Source organism: Haemaphysalis longicornis, unplaced genomic scaffold (genome assembly GCF_048455015.1).
Source record: "Haemaphysalis longicornis isolate Haplotype H1 unplaced genomic scaffold, Haemaphysalis longicornis Haplotype H1 scaffold_35, whole genome shotgun sequence".
NCBI lineage: Eukaryota > Metazoa > Arthropoda > Arachnida > Ixodida > Ixodidae > Haemaphysalis > Haemaphysalis longicornis.
In genome coordinates this window covers 149,717-157,558 of record NW_027526352.1, presented here as the reverse complement: position 1 = coordinate 157,558, position 7,842 = coordinate 149,717, and the positions used below count along the sequence as shown (strand labels likewise).

The following is a 7,842-nucleotide window of genomic DNA, read 5'->3' as shown; positions in this document are numbered from 1 at the left end:
GTTCGAATTTTAACCCAATATAAGACTTGCCATGACTATCTCATGGTTATAACCCGGAAGCATTTTTGTATTTCTCCCACGTGATTCCGCTCATCAAGACCATTAAATTGATACCCATCACATCCTAGCGGAATCCATTTGAATGTTAAACCAATCAATGACTAACCATGACTATCTCATGATATACCCATACCGCATTTTCGTCCCAGGTGATCTCCCTCATCGGAACCTTCAATTTGATGCCCCGCAGACCCAATGGCGTCATTGTGAATTTTAACCTAATTTATGACCCACCTTGAGTATGTCATGATAATAATCAGGAAGCATGTGATTACCCTCATTGAGCCCTCATCGAGCCCACACGCCCTAGCGCCATAAACTTGAATTTTAAGTGCAATGCACTTCTTAAGCGACCCTGAAGCTGCGTCCACCGGCGATGTCCGCGCACGTGGAGATGGGCGCGCGCAGCCTGGCCGCTGACATGGCACATACCCAGGTGGGGATTGGGCAGGAATCTCCTCGTCTTCCTTTGCAATGGGGGGAGATGGGCGCGCGCTGCCTGGCCGCTGACATGGCACATACCCACGTGGGGGATTGGCCAAGAATCGGGCGTGAGAAGGGCTAATGCACCTGCTTAAAGGAGTACTGATACGAAATTTCAAAGCTGAGATCCGCTCTAGCAATCAAGTACAACGACAACACAAATAGGTGTCTGTGAATATATGCATCTTTCTTTCTTTGTAGTTGTGTGTGTGTGTGTGATCTCTCTTTCGCGAACATTACCGAACCGCGCAAATTCAACTCGTGCATTCGCACTTTCACATTCTTCCCCTCGGGGAAATGCGGGGAATTTTAACCAAATCTATGAGTAACCATGGCTACGTCATGATATAACCATAAGTCATTTTTGTCCCGAATGATTCCCGACATCGAGACCTTGAATTTGATTCCCGACATGCCCTCGCAGCGTCATTTTGAATTCTAAATTAATTTATGACTCATTATGACTGCCTGATGACTACAATCGGGAAGCATTTTTATTTACCCCGCGTGAATATGTTAATCGTGACCTTTTATTTGATATCTTACACGCTTTAGCGTCATCAGTTTGAGTTCTCACCCAATCTAATGCGGTCATTATTCTGTCTAAAGGGGCGTTGCCCAGTCCATTCAGCTAACTTATTTGAAACAGCAGAAGGGACAGCCCCCGCCCCATTTCCCCCCCCGGCTCTCACCTCTTTCTTTGTTACCCCTAGTACATGAAGCCGTTAACAGTAGCAGGCGAACAACCAGCAAGCAAGCGCCGCAGTGTGCTTTCCAATCACCCTTTCCTATCCTCTTCAGGGATCCATTTGGAGGAAAGTTAAGACAACAATTTTTTATGACCTCACCAGTCAATTATCATTCACGCGCTCAGCCGCGAAAACGTGGTCTCCAGCAAGTGCTTAGGGTCATCAAAATTCAACAAGAAACTAAACAATATCCGACACCCCCTCCCTCCCAACCGATCATGCGTATCGCGAATGGTGCCGTACCCACAGTAACCTGCATTCCGAGCTCACAGCGACGCATGAAACTTAACAGCCAACCATAACTGCTTGCTGGGCTACTCATATGTACTCAAACTCAAAATAGACTCAAAACACATATGTACATACTGTGAACTAAAAATGGACTCAAACTCAAAATGTACTCAGGACTCAAAATGTACTCAGAATTCAAGATGGACTCAAACTCAAAATGTAATCAAACTCAAAATGGACTCAAATTCAACATGTACTCAGAACTCAAAATGGACTCAGCATTGACTAGGTCTCAGACGTACTCAAACTCAGTCGGACTCAAACTCAGTCGGGCTCACTTAGCTCAAACTCACTCAAGCTCAAACTCACCATGCCACACTAGCCTCGCGCTCACTCAAACTCAAACTCACGCGTGAGTTTGAGTGCAAATGAGTCTGAGTGAGTGGGCTCATGAGTGAGTTTGCCGACCTCTGCTTGCTGCTCTCTCGGTTTTGTAGCGCAATGGGAAGAGCGCCGTGTACCTCCCGTTGCGGCCACAGAGTCGTGAGATCGAAACCGGGCGCCACTATTTCTTTTTTTATAGTGTAGGGGGGAGAGGTGCGGACAACGGATGGACGCCGGACATAGCCCCGAGCAAGAGATGCCTTGCTTCTCAAAATGAACTTACCTGACTTCCTTTTCAGATCATAGGGAGACGCATTCGTTCTTCTATTGTTTGCAGCTGTATTTCAGCCTATCCTTCAACTATTGTGTTTCAAAAATGGCCCTCACACAGAAAAGATGAATTACACAGAATACAAGGATTACAACATGGACAATGCACACCCGCCGTCAAGCACGACTTCACCAAAAGTCAGGTTACATCGGAAACTACCTTAGCGCCAAACGCATGAGCCCAATGCCAACGTTGTAATTGGATGCGAAATGTTCATATAAGTTTGCCGAATTTAGCAACCTTCAAATTATCATTTATCCAAACGTTTTAGTGGTTTTGGTCATCGAAAACAATAATGTCCATTTAGGATCCTGGATGCAACTTTCTTGAGCGCTACCATCTTGCTGTCAGCATAATATGATTGGCTGTTAGTGTTGACCGGAAGCCAATCACGCTGTAAGTGTAGCGTATTTTTAATGTGCCAGCGCCCCAAAACGACTACAACGACGACGATGATGACGAGTATTGTACAAGAGAGTGAATTGCTGGGCTAGTTGGTTCATAATGTTCAGAAAAGGGGAAACCAGCGAGCAGAACGCACACACACAAAACGCAGCGGTTTTGTGTGTGTGCCTCCTCCTCTTGTCCTGCGTTCTGCTCGCTGGTTTCCCCTTTTCTGAACGAGTATTGTACTACGCTTGAATCAGAATGATGGCCTGCTCCATCTCGCTTGTTGGTCATTTACTCTACCTCCGGCTTCCCTTGCCTTGCCCCTATCTCTTGCTGCGATGCCGCTGCATCGTGCGAGGTCTCGTGGACCTTCCTGGGTCATCAGCCGGATAAATGCACACGCAGGCGCCTTACCATGCTGTTGAGCTTGGACAAAGTTTTGCGTGCGGTCTGCTTCAGAATACACTCGCGCGGGAGTGCTGCGATTTGTTCAGCTCACGTAATTGCGGATCATGATATTGCAACAATCAGTAGAGGTGTGATCTGAATCTTCAAAGTGCATCCGTCATGGCGTAATAAAAAGAGAAAAGGGTATATTACACTCATTTGAGGCTAAGCGGCTCCATCGTCACCGAGTCAAGTCGCTGTCCCAAGTTTTGCTCGCCTTTTAATTTTTACAAGCACCTGGCTTGTAAACCTGCACTTCTCACAAAAGGTACAGCGTTTACGTGAGTAGTTACTGTGCTCTCAAAGAACATTTCACAAGTAATATTTGTTTTGTCCGTTGTTTTGATCGCACCTGCTACCTCTGCGAGAAGAGAGGCAGGGAGAAATAGCTTTATGATACGGAGAAGTCAGAATGGAAACGAGATGGCTTGTTACTCCGCTTAGGAATAAAAATTACCCCGCATTTCCCCGAGGGGGAGAATGTGAAAGTGCGAATGCACGGTTGTCGGCCCGCTTGCGGCGCTTGCGCTCGGCCCCCGCAGCCCACCGCCTCGCCGCCTTCTCTTCCATCTCTTCCAGCGGGTTTGTAGTATCACGTGTACACCACGCAGTTATCAAGCCGCTATAACGCCGCTGAGTCGCCAACGCACGCCGCTGACGACGTAGTTTGAATGCGTTAAAGATATAAGGCGCGTCAACACTGATATCACCGTCGCGTCCGTGGCTTGATCGGTAGAGCGTCGCGCTGCGGCCGCAAAGTCCGCGGATCGAAACCTGGCGCCGGATGCTGTTTCTTTATAGAGGAGCACTGCGGACGCCGACGCCGCCGCCGGCGGTGGATGGTTTGGGGTCGCTTATAAAGTGTATTCACACTTAAAATTGCGGGAATGACTTCGTACACAAACTGTATGACGGTCAAGTTGTAAGCGGTTAATTGACTGTATGCCTGATCGAAGAATTTGATGTTTGTGTTCAATTTTCATACCACGTGCAGATTAACTTAGACACACTTTAACGGAGATCTGCAGCTCTGGCGTGCAAACACTTCATTGGAACGCATTCATGCGACCATGTAGCCGACTTGCTGTTGGATGTCCATGCAGATTTCAACCTTGAAACGAGCAAAATGGTAGGCACCGGGACCGACAACGGGAGCAATTTTGTAAAAGCTTTCAAAGAATTCGGAATTGACGCCGCAACTGACGGTATGCTTGCGTGTCATCGAAAGAATATTATCTTGTCCCTAAGCTATTTTCTTCGCAGATATTTCGGGCGTATTTTCATATTCTTTGATTGTTCAGATTCCGAAGAGGACGTCGCCTTCCGTCATGAACTTCCCGGGCCATCGCTTCCCCATCACCTGAGGTGCGCATGTCATACATTGAGCCTTGTGGCAACCGCAGATGTCAAGAAGGCACTCGCCATCAGCCCCGTGTGCAGTCGTCTCCACGACACCGCAATGGCGAAATGCGCTCTGTATAGGGGCTCATCGAATCGGCCAAAGTCTGCAGAGGTGGTGGCATCAGTTCTTGGAAGGCAACTGTCAACACCATGCGTCACGCGTTGGAGCTCTCTCTACCATGCCCTGGATGTCCTCCTCACCGATAAAGAGAAACTGAAGACACTCTCGGAAAAACTCCTCCACCCACAATTCAGAGACACAGAATTCGACTTCCTGGACGAGTATCGGGGTGTACTCTACCCGATTGCCGCAGGTGAAGTACTTTTTCTCGTATATTTCTAGGGACATTTGTTTGCGCTCACCAAGCGTAGGAAATAGCTTACAAATTGAAAAAAATATTTTGTATTCTATATTTTGCAGCAATGGATGTATTGCAGAAAAGCTGCAGCGGATACTACGGAGAGCTTCTGCCAACCATCGTCACAGTAGAAAAAAAGCTGCTTGCGCAGAAAGGAAAGGTACAACACGGATCAGTGATACCAGACAGCTGCCTCTCGGGCTTGTAGAAGCGGTTCTCTGGCCTCTTAAGGATGGAAAAGGAAAAGGCAATAATTGTATCGTGCTCGCACCCATACTTCAAAATGCGGTGGGCCCCAAACGAAGTTCCGAGAGCTTCAGACTTCGAAAGCTTGGTCTTGCGAGCTGCAGAAGATCATGGAGCGGACCATAAGAACTCTTACGACGATACGTCATCAGCTGCGATGAACCACGGCTTCTACGCCTGCGAAGATGAAGACTTGCCGACATCAGGACGGTCAGAGCAGACGCATGCTCGAGCGGTAGTTTTTCGGTACCTTGACGACCCGAGGAAGGATTTCGCTGTGCTGCAGGACTACCCAGCCATTAAGTCTGTGTTCGCTCATTACAACACAAACTTGTGTTTTTCTGCACCGGTTGAGAGACTTTTCTCATTTGCGAGCCTCGTGCTCAGACCCAATCGACATTGTCTAGAAGACAGCTCGTTTTTGAAGCTGCTTTTGCTTAAGTGTAACTAACTAACGAACGAACCACTGAAATTTCGACTTATTATGGTAAGTGACCTAGTTAAACATAAAAACGAAGATTTATTATCAATTTATTTTAAAGACCTCCGCCGCATGATTGTGTACACTTATAATGATTGTGTATTTTAAGTCTTTTCGTTCTTTCATTTTCTTTTGTTCTTGCATTTACTTTTAGTTGCTGTTCTTTTCCTTGATTTGTTCTCAACCGCTTGCAGGTACCTGCATGTCAGTTATACCCTGTCATGTATGTATACATAGTTTGTATCTGTGTTAGTAATGTAAATGTCTTTTAGAACCTGATGTCGCCGAAATAAAAAAAAAGTATTTCAGTATCTGTATCTGTATCTTGTATCTGTATTCAAGAATACTTTTTGTGCAGATTGCGCAAGTATCTCAGAGATATCCAGTTACATCTAATTTACATGTCTCTTAGTATCTGTATTTTAGGCGCCCAGCGCATCTATCGCGATATCTGTATTCCAGAATACATTTTGAAGTATCTTTGCCCAGCCCTACTATGTCCTCCACAAGCGCGACAGAGAGGTGAGACTGGGCTGGTCTTTTACATACATATAGTCATTGACAAAAGCGATATGGAGGCTTATTTACGTTTCCGTAGGTCATGGTAATTCCACTGTAAATCCCCCGGACGGCATTCGAAAAGCCTTCGAAAAGCCCAGGTGGAGTAAATTTTTTACTGTGGCTGGTAAGTCTTTGTTCTCGTCGTTGATATAGACCGTTTTAACTGCGGTGGCGGCTAGCTGCAGTTGGGCGTTCTGTGTGTGTGTGCGTGACAGCTTGCTTATCCCGTTAATTTAGGCATATTAGGTGATACACCTCTGAAAAAACAAAGCAATAGCTTCGGATAAAGCTTTTTTTTCGTAAACAAAAGTTGTATAAATCAAAAGTATTGCAAAACAAACATAAAGTGCGAGCTCTTCTGAAACGTTGAAACTTCGTTAATGACTTGGGCAGAAAAGTTTAACTACACGGTTATTTTCTACCGCATTTGTAATACCTCCTGCGTAGATTTTGCGCGAAGCTTACTTGCGAGGTCTGCGTGGTGACGTCTGAGACTTCCATCACGGCTTCGGCGTTTAAAATTGCAGTTTAATTGATGCAGGAAAAAAATAATCTCGAAGTACAATTTTGTCAAGTTTGGCAATAGTAAGCCGCGTGAGTACATCGATCTGCTTTCATGTCTAGCGTCCGTCCAGTGGCACATTTTAAGGAGGCCATACAACAATGAGACCGTCAATTACGCAGATCATAGAGACAATGCAGTGCTCCTATGCTGCACAAAGTACGCATAAAACAAATATTAGCCCGCACGGCAGACAAAGTTACCCCACTTACACACGTGGCCTCCCGATCGAAGAAAACGGGATGAGAACAGGTTACGGTCATCGCGACGAGCGTCAATAAAGCTATTTTAAGACAAGTTGCCCATTGCATTTAAGCTGTTGCATGTAAGGCAACCGTTATTATGTTTACTTGTGGCGACTAGTTCAGCTGTGGCTGATGAGCTGGTTAAAAAAGGGGAGGTTGCGGCGCAATGACACGTATCTCAGCCCAACATCACTCCGGCTGTTTAACGCGGCTGAAGTATCCCTCCACGAGAAATGTTAATAAGGTTAGCAGATAATTCTTGCTTCATTGCAAATCCAATACCGAAAACAATCTATAGATATATTTTTAAGGAGTATAGAAATTGGTCTCATGTTTCGACAACAACTCTGTCCCTGTCCTCCTTTTAGGCTTTTTGATCTGCCACTGATGTGTCTTCAAGGTGGTGGTTTAAAGTACAAATTTACTACCAATGCTGCAGTTGAAGTCACTATGAAACCAAAATCAACCGGTAATAACTCGTTTTCTGCAGCCCGTGTTTCTTGTAAACAGAATTGTCACTACACGCAAATACATTTGCATGTTGCACACCTTTTTAACTTCATCGTTTGGTTTATTTGTACCCCTTAGTGCAGATACCTTGTCTTTCCTCAATTACGTTCTCATACGTTTCCAAAGTCCGTGAGTGAAAGAGTAAAACTTCTATGAAGCAGGGTAAAAATTAAAAAAAAACAGTGGTGGATGGACTTCCGCCAGTTCAGAACTCCGCGTGTTGCGATGGTCAGCCGTATCGCACGTTTCGCCATAGTGAGACTCTCCGCGGTGTTTCAACGCGTAGCCGTGATGCACTCTTCGCCGTAATGTGACTGACGTCGATAGTGAGATATAACCCCCCCTCAATACGGCGACAGTCGCATTACGGCGAAGAGTGCATTAATGCTGAGCTTCGCAACA

General features: G+C 45.9%; 1 pseudogene; it reads left to right on the top strand.

Moving 5' to 3' along the window:
* The first annotated feature begins 481 nt into the window (after positions 1 to 481).
* Positions 482 to 7,307, top strand: LOC144177945 (uncharacterized; annotated as a pseudogene).
* The last annotated feature ends 535 nt before the right edge of the window (positions 7,308 to 7,842 follow it).